The sequence below is a fragment of the Salvia hispanica genome, chromosome 1 (assembly GCF_029641045.1).
Source record: "Salvia hispanica isolate PSC_SH4W2 chromosome 1, Shi_PSC_v1, whole genome shotgun sequence".
Classification (NCBI taxonomy): Eukaryota; Viridiplantae; Streptophyta; class Magnoliopsida; order Lamiales; family Lamiaceae; genus Salvia; species Salvia hispanica.
Window position 1 is genome coordinate 57,517,053 of NC_142692.1, and position 13,708 is coordinate 57,530,760.

Here is a 13,708-nt window from a genome sequence, read left to right on the forward strand (position 1 = left end):
ATGGAATGACAGGATGATCGGGGTGCCGAAGAATACACCGGGTTTCAAAGTACAAACGGCATGGGAACTGATCACTCACCCTAAGGTGGGAACGTTTAAGTCCAGCTACTCCAAAGCCTCTCACATCGAAGACCGAATTCTCCGTTTTGCTCAGACGTTTGTCAGCTACAACTTGATGGGAACCGCTAATTCAGCTCTTACAACTACCGACCTCTACTTCACATGGTGCATGGCGAAAGGCATGAAGGTGCACCTAGGCTATTGGCTGGCTCAGGCATGCCACCAAATGATGAGCAACCCTGCGCGTCATATGTATACTTTCCACCTCCTCGGCGCCTACCTCCAATGAAACATAGAAATGAAAATTGTCAAGGCCGCTCATTTGGTAGTCATGTGCGAACCCCCGAAGGTGTTCAGTGTTGATTATTTTTTCAACAAGGGGTTGCTGCAGACTCATGGCGCCAAGACCCTCTTCTACTCATTAGGAGACAAGGTCAAAGCAGAGCCTGAGGAAGCCGAGAAAGCCATGCCAAGTGAAGAGGTTGAAGAGCTACGAAAGGAAGTCCAGGATGTGAAGAAGGAGATGCAGTTGATGAGGAAGGAAATGATAAAGGAACTTGGTGGGATCAGAAAAGAATTGAACGGGAATCAGGAGGAAGTGAAGACCCTGAGGGGCAACATTGTAGATTTGGCGGTGAAGTGCGCCAAACACAAAATGAGCGAATGACGGAAGCGGTGGAGCTTTCAATGAAGATGTTGAAGTGGTTACAGCAGACACTCCCCTTGACCTAGTCGAAGGTAACTCCTGGGTCCAGCAGTGAGGTCAAGCAGCCCATCCAGAGCAGTCCCTCCGTCAAGCAACCGCAACAATCGCTCAAGCAGTTGATCTCCCCGCCTGTTCCCAAACAAGTTCCAGCCCCATCTAAATCAAAGTCTATAGTGAGGAAGCCAGTACCCGAACAGCCAGCACAGGAAGAGGAAGAGCTGGAGCAGCCAGGAAAAAAGAAAGTAAAGATGACCCGACCCGGAATCCCACCCCAGTCTGGCTCTCAGGGAGCCAGCCCCAGAAGTGAATCACCCCCCATGACCAAGTAACTTTTAATTTTCTTGCTTTCCGTTATCTATTTTTTTTATATATATATTATTTCTGTTACCTTTTTGTGTTTTGTACTTGTCTGTGTCTTCTCCCACTTAGCCCATTGCATAGTCAAAGTGTGAGAAGTTTGTATTTTCTGTTTGATGTGTTTTTTTTCTCCCACTTAGCCCAATGCTTGGTCTAAGTGTGAGAAGTTTTTGTTTTTATAAACTGTTGATATTGTTGCATTGATTTCTCTGTTTCCCCCCTTCACGACGATGGCTTGGGGACAAGCTTGAGTAAAGTAGGAGGGAGAGAGGAGTCAATGCATGAATTTGTCTGCATGTTAAGAGTTTTTAGGTCTAAGTTGTGTTGTGTCGCATGGGCCAGTGAATATAATACGGCATGATTCCCTTAGTGAAAGTAATTGAAAGTAGGAGGCATTTCAACTTAGAAGCTTTTTCCTTTAATAAGCCAAGTCAATCTGAGTGAAGTGAGAACGATGGAGGATGCCTTTTGCTTACTTAGTTGTGAAGCCCTACTATAATAGCGAGTTATAAGCCTTAAATAACTTCGAGCTAACACATGTTTAAGGGCCGCCACTGAATGCTTAGGGTGAAGAGTTGTGAAGGAGAAAAAATAAGAAATTGGGTTATGAAGGTATAAGCTGGACGAAGTCCAGTGTTATAAGCTGGACGAAGTCCAGAAGAGAGGAGGAAATGGAGGAATAAGCTGGACAAAGTCCAGAGAAAAAAAAAAAAAGGAGAGAAAAAAAAATGAGAAAATAAAAAATATATAAGGAGGAATAAGCTGGACGAAGTCCAAGGGGAAGTTGTCTAAAGGGTAGGAACAATAATAGCCTGACCCAGAAAAAGGAGGAACTCTCATAACCCGACGCTTCAGTGGTGTGGCAATAACTTAAGAGAGAATCGATCCTAACATCCCTGGTGAGGAATGAGTGATCGAGTGAATCCAACAATTGGGTAAGAAAAAGGGCTATCTTGACTAGCTGACACATTGGCTAGGTAGAGGAAGGGAAAGGGCCTATTTGGAGGAGTGCAACCTATTGGATTGACCTTAATCTTGTGGGGACGGTTGCCTAAAAATTGAAGCTAGCTCATGCATACGTGTTTACGTGTTTTTGTGTTTATGTGTTTGTATGTTTTGGTCAAATTTTTTTTTAAGTTTTAAATTGTGTCTAGGTCTAGGAGTCTGTCTAGAGTCTAAAGAGTCGGTCAGGGGATAACCTTGCTTGAAATTCGCCTTATTCCTTTTTTTCTTGTCTTTATACTTGAGGACAAGTATGGTTTAAGTGTGAGCAGTTTGATAAGGCTAATTTCATGCATCGGTTATATGGTGAAAAGCGTTACATTTTGCTTGGTCTAACACGGTTTATAAGCCAGGTGTGTGACAAAATCGCTAGATCAAGGAAGTGCTGAAGGAAACAATCCTAGTGAAGGAATTAAGTAAAAATGAGCAGAATCTAAGGAAAAAGAAGGCATGAAGGAGAGAGTCAGTAGCTGAGGGCAACAAAGTCTATCTATACCTCGCTGGGCCCCACTCCAACGCCTATAAATAGAGGAGCATGCAACACACAAATTATCACTCTTTTTCGCTCACACACATAACACACACTTGGGAATGGGAGATCTGGGGTAGTTTGGTTCCGAAGGGTTTTATTTCTTCAGAATTTCAGTCGCAACACCGTCCGCTTGAGGGCGAAGATACAATCTCTTTAAATTTCAGTTTGTTTTGCACTTTACGGTCGAACTTCACTTTTGGGAGTCGATTCGGTTGTTGATGCCACTGATTATCTATTCACTACTGTTTGTTTGCATTTATCTGTGATTTTTCAAGTTGATTTACATAGAACCTGCTGTTGAGAGTTTATTTTGACAAGTTATATGTCGATCTCTGTTTTTGCTGCGGTGGTACTCGATCTGGGAATTTGGTGATAGATCTGTGGTTTGTTGATTGATTGGAGGTTGTTGTTTAAATCTGAAGTTATGAAATGTTTCTTTTGGTTGCATTTGTGTCGGATGCTTGGATCCGGAGTGGATTTAGCGTCTGAGGTTGGATCCGAAGTGAGGAGGTTGAGTTGTGCATGGATTTTGAGTTTTCCGCTTGCTTTCTGTTTTACTTCGTCTAGCATCTGTAGATCTATTTGGTTCTTCATAATTGCTCTTTAAAATGATTTAGATTCAGTCTGCTCTGTTCCGATTTGGTTCATGTTGTTTTTCTTCTGAGTTTTTACGCAATTCGATGAAGAAGATGATGTCGTTGTTAGTTAGTACCAGAGTTAGTTGTTTTGCCAGCTTTTCGTCCGTACTGGTTTTTTTTTTCAGTCATGGTCCCCACAGTCAGTTTGTTTCCCAGGTCTAGGTAATTAGAGTAGCTTCTTAGATCTAGTGATTGTTCGGGTAATTTTTCGTGCATGCTTTTGTTGTTTCGCCTAGGTCTAGCTGTTAGCGTAGCAGTTTTAAATTCCCAAGTTAAGTTTAATTTCCTCAACCCAAGAAAAATGCATGGCAGCAGCCAACCCCAAAAACAAGTCCAAATCCTTGAACATGATTATTACGCATCCATCTCTGTGGGATCGATCCCTACTTCCCTATGCTAGGTTTAGTAAAGTAGTTGAGGGTTTTTGAAAGAGTGCTCTGTGTGTCCGACGACCAGGATTTTCCGACGACCAACGAGTTCCTAGACCGCGTTATCTAGAGGATTTGCTGGACCCAGGAAACCTGTTTATTCTTTCTGTGCGCACACCGTGTAATCATCTCTCTTTTAAAGTATCCTCTAGGTCAGGGGTTTTTCCTTCCTTGCTCGTCAATAGAGGTGTATTCTCATCTTTTCTCATTACCGGACCTTCATAGCCCCGTCCTGACCTCAAAGTTATCTGACTAATATTTGCCCGGTCAGGTGGTTTTACTGAAGCTGGTATCCTTCCTTCGTGTCCCCTCATTTCATTCAACGAAGTGGCCAATTGTGACATTTGCTTAGCCAACATATCCATGGCAGACTTATGCTCCTGTTGAGCATCTTGGATTTTGTGTACCACATCATTGTTTGCCTGCATATTGTTCTGCATGTGTTGTTGAGAGCTGACTAGGTCATGTACCATCTCATCCAGATTCCTCGGAGGTTTGTAGTTCGACTGATTTGAACTTGACCCCTGATTGTGGCTCGGTCCGCTCCACTGATTTGGGCGATAATTACCCTGACCTCCTTGATTGTTGCTGAACTGGTTCCCTGACCCTTGATTTCCTTGGTGTGCATGCTGGAAATTCTGATTGTTTCCAGTGGCATTCCTCTGATGTGGCAGCACATAAGAGCTCCCTTGATTACTCTGGTTCCTGTTGTTCCAATTGGACTGGTCCCCTTGATTGCGATAACTCCAATTATTCGGTCCTTCCTTGTTTTTCCCTGACCAGTTTGAATTATGCTGGGGTCCGTCCTGACCATGGTTAGGCCAGTTCTGCTGGTTCTCTGCTGGACCTGGGTACTGTAGCTGGAGCTGTTGGTTTCCGTCTGCCCATTAAAACAAGGGTTGTCTCTCCATGGTGCCTTCTTGATCTTCCACTAATTCCAGCTTGTATTCTGATTACTTTGATTCCAATTCCCCACTGCATTTACTTGGGCTTGGAACTCTCCATCGGGTGGTGGACCATAATAGAGTTGGAGTTGATTTTCCTCTGCACCTGGCGGCTTCTCTTTCTCCTGCGAGGTCGGGGAATTCTTTTTCTCAATCGCGCTAAGAAGTGCCTTCTCCAACCGATCTATCCTGTCCCCAACTCCTTCTCCTTCTTGTTATTTGATTGCGTTTGCTGAACCTCTCCTCATGATACGCGGGTGATCATAGGCCTTCTTTGCGTCGATCAGCCTTCCCAAAATCTCTCGTGCTTCACTTGCCTTATTCTTTGTAAAATTCCCCCTGCTCGAGGAATTCATTAAGTCTTTCGACTCAGGATTAACTCCTTCATAGAACAAGTAAAAACTCTCAGCCTCCATCATCCTATGGTTGGGACAGGCGTCGAACAGCCCTTTAAATCGAGACCAGTATTGACTCAAAGACTCATAGTAATCCTGCTTGCATTCCTGAATCTCCTTCTTTAGGGCATTAGTCTTGTTGGACGGGAAGAAATAATCCAGGAATTCCAGCTTGAAATCCTTCCATGTGTTGATCGAGTCTGGTGGGAGCCTCAGCAGCCAAGTATTAGCTTTCCCTTTAAGGGCAAACGGGACGGCACGCAGACGGTAGTCCTCTTCAGTAGCCTCGTTAGGTCGCTTTTGGATACTGCACAACTTACTAAACTCGTTCTGGAATTCGTAAGGACATTCAATCCTTCGTCCAGAGAATGTAGGTAGAATACCCAGCACATTTGTCTTAATATCAATAGACCTCTGGCGCTGGTTCGAGACTATGGCATGGGCGGGCTCACCGTCCAGATGCGCGGTGAGTGAACCTATCTCCGGATCGGGATCCTCCAAGTGTGCCATATCTACGTCTTCCTCTTCCTCGGTTTCGGAGTGCTCTGTTTCTGTAGACGATTTCGGGTCCTCTCCTTCTGACGAGTTCCACTCCTTCTCACTTTCTTATTCGAATGGGAATTGATCTACTGTCGTAAACCCTGATCTGGTGGTGATGGTGGATGTCGATTCCTTAACCTGCCACCTGACTTGAGCGTCCTTCGACCCAAACGGGTTACTCCAGTTCCCAAATCGTGAGCCCTTGCTCATAAACTACCAAGAAAAACAAATAACAGAAATTAAACTATATGCACCAAATCCTCAAACACGTAAACAAATTACGTCATCCATCCCTGGCAACGGCGCCATTTGAAGAGCTGCTTTAGAAGCTAATGATGGTGAGCGAAAGCGTGTTCTCAAAAATAATGTAGAAAACCCTTGGTCCAGGAAATCTGCTAGACACTGGGTCTAGGAACTCAGAGAACCTTGAGCTACCTGTCGTTGGGCACACAATCACTACCTTAACTCCCTCTTCGAAACCCTCAACCCGCTTTAATTAAGAAAACTAGTACGTGGAAGTAGGGATCGAATCCACAGAGATGAATGCGCAAGTAAACATGTTCAAAGACTTGGGAACTATTTTTTTGTTGGCTGCTGCCACGCAATTTTGGGGTTGAGCTTTAATTGCTAGACTTGATAATTGAAATATGCTACCCTAACAGCTCGATCTAGGCAGAAACATAAAAACATGCATATTAAACGAAAGAGAGCGAGACAATACTAGATCGAACGAACAATTTCCTGAATTAACCTAAACCTGGGAAAGCAACTAAATGTGGTACGATTGAAAAGCTGCAAAATAACTAACTAAAGGACTAACTAACAACGACATCATCTTCTCCAACATTTATCATGAAACAACCAGTTCAAAAAAGAGCAAGAACGAAGATCAAAGCAAAGTAGACGGAATTAAACCGACAAAAATGAAGAATAGTTAAAACTAAAGCAGATCTACGGCTACTAGACGAGGTAAAATGAGAATACAGAACTTAAACAATCGAATGAAACAAAAACAAGCAGATCCCACCACGGAACGCTTAATCCACTCCGGATCCAAGCCATCCACAACAACCAAACATCATTTCCACCTCCGATCCTCACTAGTCTACGTAGATCCAACCGATCGACAACAGATTTCTTACAAACCAACTCCAAACTAAGATCAACCAACAATAATCAGCAAATCAAACCCAAAACAACACGATAAGATAAACGAAACATAAACAGACATATTCATTGCAAAATACGAAATGTCGAACGATAGAAACAACACCAAAACCGAGCCTCGAACATCGAGGGCTCGGCAAGTACCAAAAGTAGACAGAAAAATAAAGACAATTGTTTCTTCGCCTCCGTAGAGACGGTGTTGCACCCAAACTTCCGATGAAACGAGAACCCCCCTACGATTTCCCCCAAGTGTGTGAGTGTGTCGAAAAAGCAGGAAACTAAGTTAGGAGCTGAAAGGTGATGATCCATGTTGATTGCGTGCTCCCTTTTTATAATGGATAGAGCTTCTAGACTATTCTTGCAATGCCCATTTTGCCCTTCGATTCAATGCTCTTTTGTCTAGCGCTCTTCCTTGTTCAGCTTATTTCCCTTTCCGGCTTCCTCCACCAGGTGATCTCTGTCTTCTTCCTGGGGTTGGCAATTTTCTCTACACACCTGGCTCAAAAAGGTTTGTTAGACCCAGGAAATCACAGAATTTATCCCTAAACCAATGCATGAAATTAGCCTTATCATGACCCTTCCATTGAAATGTTGAATATTCATACTCCCATTTTTCATAGGTATCGTATCGTATACCAAAAGTAATTGAATCAACATATGTGCCAGTGAAACTCTCACTTGCTAAGATAGAGAAATTGTTGAAGCAATCAAGTATTAACAAAGATAGATTATTTATTGATAAATCTATAACTTGAATATAAATAAGATTGCATATCTTAGGAGGAATACTGGCTTGCTATTTATTTCCACGAAAGTTTAGAAATTGCATTTGATACAGTTGGCAAATCCAAATGGGGATCTCTCCGGTCAACTTGTTCACTCCAACATCAATCATAAGCAAATATTGGCACAAACTAAAATTGAAAGGCAACTCACCAGATAAACCATTACCATGCATCTGGAGTGCAACTAATTCCTGTAAGTTGCCGAAAGAGAGGAATTTCACCCAAAAAACTGTTGTTAGCCAAATTGAGGTATCTCAAGCTTTGCATTTTGACCCAACAATTGAGAACCTCTACTGTCAACTGATTATTTGATAGGTCAAAGTATCCAAGATCATTGATAAGGCTAATTTCATGCATTGGTTATGTAGTGAAAAACATCACATTTCTGCTGGATCTAACAAGTTTTGTTAAGCCAGGTGTGTGTGTAGCGCTAGATCCAGGAGATGCTGGAGGAGGATATCTAGCGAGGAGCAGGAACGGAATCACGAGGAAAAGCTAGAGGAAGGAAGCCAAAAGCTGAGGGCAATCAAGTCAATCAATACCTCGCTGGGCCCCACCTCGAAGCTTATAAATAAAGGAGTGCGCAACAAGAATGGCAGATCGGTTACACTCCACACACAGTCACGCTCTTAGCACACACACTAGGGATATGGGAAATTTGGGGTGGTTTTCGTTTTCGTGAATTACGTATCAGTGCACCACCGTCCCTTGAGGGCGAAGAAACAATTGTTCTCTTAATTTCTGTTTACTACTCTGTTCCGTCTCGAACTTCACTTTTGGAAGTCGAGCTTGCTGTTTTTGTTGCTGGATTAGTTTAACCGTTCTGTTTACGTTTGATTTGCCTTGATGAAGTTGGATTTCGTGTTGATTATTATGACGCTTGCTATTTTGGTTTGTTTATTTGAGATGTTCTCTTGAATTTGTTGCTGAATATTTTAGGAGATTCGAGAATCGTGGTATTGAAGTTGTGTTCGGTTGGATTTTTGTTCGGATGCTTGGATCCGGAGTGGATTTAGCATCCGAAGTGTGGATCTGAACAGGGGAGGTGAAATTTGTGCATGAGATTATGGGGATTTTGTTCTGCTTGGTTTGCTTCGTCTAGTAGTGTGATTTCCGTCGTTGTTTCGTTTACCGTTAAAATTATGTTTCCAATCTACATCTGAGTTTGTTTTTCTCGATCTCTGCATTTATTTGTGTTCGTTGAAGAAGATGAAGTCATTTTCAGTTGATGCTTTAGTTAGTTAGGCTGCAGATTCGATTCTGTCCGTACTTACCTTTTTCAGAGTTTGGTCCCCACTTGTTTTAATCTCCTTGGTCTAGAGATGTTCGTAGAAGTCCCAGATCTAGTAGTTGATTTGATTTAGTTCTTATACATAATTCATTTTTTTGCCTAGATCTAGCAGTTAGCATAGCATACTTTATTTCCAAATTCACTTAGTTAAATTCCTCAACCCAAAATATGCGTGGCAGCAGCCAACCCAAAAATAGTTTCCAATTCTCTACGCATGTATTTTACGAGTCCATCTCTGTGGGATCGATCCCTACTTCCCTGTGCTAGTTTAGTATCTGTGGTTGAGGGTTTTGAAGGTTTGCTTGCGTACCAACGACCAGACTTCCAGTCTTGTGAGTCTCTAGACCTTGTGATCTAGTTGATTTACTGGATCTAGGAAGTGTGTAATTAGAAATTGATAGGATACAGCAAGCAGAAAATCAACTCTTCAAATGGCGCCGTTGCCGGGGATGGATGGCGTAGTTTGTTTATGTGTTTAGAGATTTGGTGTAAATAGTTTTAATCTTTTGAATTTCGCTTTTGGCAGTTTATGAGCAAGGGCTCAAGGTCAGGAATCTGGAGCAACCCATCTTGGTCAAGGAACGTGCAGTTGAAGTGGCAAGTTAAGGAATCAACATCCGCCATAACTACCAGATCGGGGTTGTCAACTGTAGATCCATTTCCGTTTGAATCAGGGAGTGAAGAAGAGTGGAATTCATCGGGGAAAGAGGATTCACGGTCGTCGTCAGAAACTGAGCATTCGGAAAGGGAGGAAGAGGAGTCTGTAATGGCAAACTTAGTGGACCTAGACCCAGAGATTGGTTCGCTAACTGCACATCTCGACGGAGAGCCAGCTCATGCCATAGTGTCAAATCAACGTCAGCGGTCTATTGAGATCAAGACGAATGTGCTGGGCGTTTTACCTACATTCTCTGGACGGAGGAATGAGTGTCCTTATGAGTTTTTGAACGAGTTTAGTAAGCTATGTAGCATCCAGAAAAGGCCTAACGAAACTACCGAGGAGGACTATCGCCTGCGAGCGATTCCATTTGCATTGAAAGGAGAGGCAAACACTTGGTTGCTGAGGCTTCCACCTGACTCGATCACCACATGGAGGGATTTCAAATTGGAGTTCCTGGACTATTTCTTTCCGTCCAATAAGACAAACGCTTTGAAAAAAGAAATTCAAGAGTGTAAGCAGGACTACGATGAATCTTTAAGCCAATATTGGTCTCGGTTTAAAGGCCTGCTTGACGCTTGCCCAAATCACAGGATGACGGAGGCTGAAACATTTTATCTATTCTACGAAGGGGCAAATCCTGAGTCCAAGGACTTAATGAATTCCTCGAGCGGGGGGAATTTCACCAAGAATAAGGCAAGCGAGGCACGCGAGATTCTGGGAAGATTAATCGACGCGAAGAAGGCGTATGACTGCCCGCGTGCTATCATGAGGAGAAGCTCCGCGAACACAGTTAAGGAACGAGAAGGAGAAGAGGTTAGAGACAGAATAGATCGACTGGAGAAGGCACTGCTAAATGCCATTGAAAAGAAAAATACCCCTGGGTCGACTGATAAGGAAAAAAACCCAGGTCAAGAGGAACATCAGCTTCAATTTTACAATAATCCCTCACTCGATGGAGATTTCCAAGCTCAAGTGAATGCAATGGGGAATTGGAATCAAAGTAATCAAAATACCAACTGGAACCAGTGGAAGATTAAGGAGGCACCATGGAGGGACAATCCTTGTTTCAGATGGGCTGAAGGGAACCAACAACCACAGTCACAACACCCAGGTCCAGCGGAGAACCAGCAGACATGGCCCAGCCGGAATCAGGAAGGACCACAGCATAATTCTAACTGGGCAGGGAAGCAGCAAGAGGGGTTGAACAACTGGAATTTCCGTAACCAAGGGGATCAGCATAACTGGAACAACAGGAACCAGAGCAACCAAGGGAATTCTTATGTGCCACCGCATCAGAGGAACAATTCAGGAAACAATCAAAATTTCCAACAGAGTCACCCAGGTCCAGCAACCCAGTACAACAATAATCAAGGAGGTCAGGGAAATTTTCGCCAGAACCAGGTGGTTGGAACCAATCAAAATCAAGGATTTAATCCCAGTTCAATTCAAGGTTTCCGACCACAGCGGAATCTTGATGACATGGTGCATGACCTGGTAAATTTCCAACAACACATGCAGAATAACATGCAGGCTAATAATGACGTGGTGCACAAAATTCAAGATGCCCAGCAGGAGCAGAAGTCTGCCATGGACATGTTGGCAAAGCAGATGTCCCAGTTGGCCACGTCGCTGAACGAAATGCGGGGAAATGAAGGGAAATTGCCTGCCACTGTCAAACCACCAGACCGAGCAAATATTAGTCAAATTACCTTGAGATCGGGGAAAGGCTATGAAGGACCGAAGCAAGTGATAAACGAGGAGACACCCTCACAGATGAACGGAGAAAAGGGGAATCAGAAGTCTCGAGGAGATGATCCTGGACTCAGAGAAATTCCTATACAGGATGACCTCCAGGAGGGAGATTTAAGGGGATCTATGCCTCGACTAAGTGACCCATTTTTCCTTGATCCAGAACCTGAGTTGGAACTTAAAGAGGGAAGCAGGGAGACAGGTGCAGCCCCAGCAGGGAGTTCCACGAATGCAGTAAAGCGACCCAAACCATTCCCATATCGAGGAGAAGCCAAGAAAAAGAAAGATGATACTGAGGACCTTGTGGAAATATTTAGTAAGCTGGAGATTAACCTACCCTTTTTGCAGGCTCTGAAAATACCCACCTTCAGCAAGTTCATCAAGGAATTCATAGCAGGAAAAACCAAACCTGATGGGAAGATTGTTATAGGAGAAAATGTATCCGCCGTGATACAAAAGAGGAGGATGCCGTCAAAGTGTACAGATCCAGGTATATTCACTCTTCCTATTTCTATAGGTGATATTAAAATTGAGCATGCCATGTGTGATCTAGGTGCTTCGATAAATGTCCTACCGCTGTCAATATATAAAAAATTGGTGGGAGTCAGTTTGGTCGATACTAAAGTAGTGATTCAGTTGGCCGATAGAACATGCATATCGCCTGAGGGAGTATTGGAAAATGTCATAGTCAGAGTGCATGATTTCCTATACCCAGCTGATTTTCATGTGATAAAAATGAGGGGTAATGAATCTGCTGAGTCTAGTGGGGTGTTACTGGGGAGACCCTTCCTTCGCACCGCGAAGACTGTTATTGATGTGTTTGATGGAACCATATGCCTGGACTATCATGGGGAGAAATACACCTTCAACATTGAAGAAGCTATGAAAAAACCGCTTGATGTTGAAAACTTGCATGTTGTAGATGTAATTAACCCCCTAGTCCAAGAATATCTTGAGACTGAACTAATGCAGGAACAGTTTGACAATTCGGAGCTGAGCCAGACTGTAGAAAAGGAGGTGACAGGATGGTGTGAAACTTTTTTCACACAGGACTTGACAGATGATCAGATCAATGAAGCGATCATGGCATTCTGCCACCAGCCACTATCATTCCAATCAGCCAGATCTGTTCAGGAGAAGAGCCCAGACGAGGGAGCGAATCTAGAGGAAATGGCGCCAAGAAGTAAGGCGGAGAACCCTTTACCTCAGGAAGCCATCACACCGAAGAAGGAGTTGAAAACTTTGCCTGAAAATTTAAAGTATGCATACCTGGAGGAAGGAGAAACTTGTCCAGTGATAATTAACAGCCGCTTGACTGAAGACCAAGAGAGTGCGCTGCTGGAAGTAATAAGGAGGAACAAGAAGGCCATAGGGTGGACACTTTCTGACCTAGTTGGAATTAGCCCTGATCTTTGCATGCACCACATCAGACTAGAGGAAGGGGCAAAGGCTCGGCGTGATCCACAAAGGAAACTGAATCCAAACATGAGGGAGGAAGTGCTCAAGGAAGTTCTGAAACTACTGTCCCTTGGAATCATATACTCTATTCCAGATAGCGAGTGGGTCAGTCCGGTTCACATGGTACCGAAGAAATCTGGAATACAAGTGGTGAAGAATGACAAGAACGAGTTGGTGCCTACTCGACTGGTCACTGGATGGAGGATGTGCATCGACTATAGGAAACTAAATGAAGCCACCAAAAAGGATCATTTTCCTTTACCATTCATTGACCAGATGCTAGAGAGGCTGGCTGGCAAACAGTATTTCTGTTTCCTCGACGGATATAGCGGTTATTTCCAGATTTTCGTGAACCCAGAGGACCAGGAAAAGACCACATTTACATGCCCTTTTGGAACTTATGCCTACCGAAGGATGCCATTTGGTCTATGTAATGCACCAGGGACATTCCAACGTTGTATGATGAGTATTTTTTCGGATCTACTAGAGGTGTGCATCGAGATATTCATGGATGATTTCACTGTATATGGAGGCTCATTTGACACTTGTTTAGCCAGCCTTGACCTAGTGCTGCAAAGATGTCAAGAGAAACATCTAGTTCTGAATTTTGAAAAATGTCACTTCATGGTAACTGAGGGGATTGTTTTAGGTCATGTGGTCTCTGAAAGAGGAATACAAGTGGACAAGGCAAAGGTGGAAGTGATTGCAAAGCTACCTTACCCTACAAATCAAAAGGAAGTTAGAGGATTCCTCGGTCACGCAGGGTTTTATCGAAGGTTTATCAAGGACTTTGCAAAAATTGCGCAACCACTCACTCATTTGCTGCACAACGATGTGGAGTTCGAGTTTGATGAGGGATGCAAGAGGGCATTTCAATTGCTCAAGGAGAGACTAGTGTCCGCACCAATTATCAGGGCACCGGACTGGAATCACCCTTTTGAGATAATGTGCGACGCGAGCGATTTCGCTGTGGGAGCCGTCCTAGGGCAGAAGAT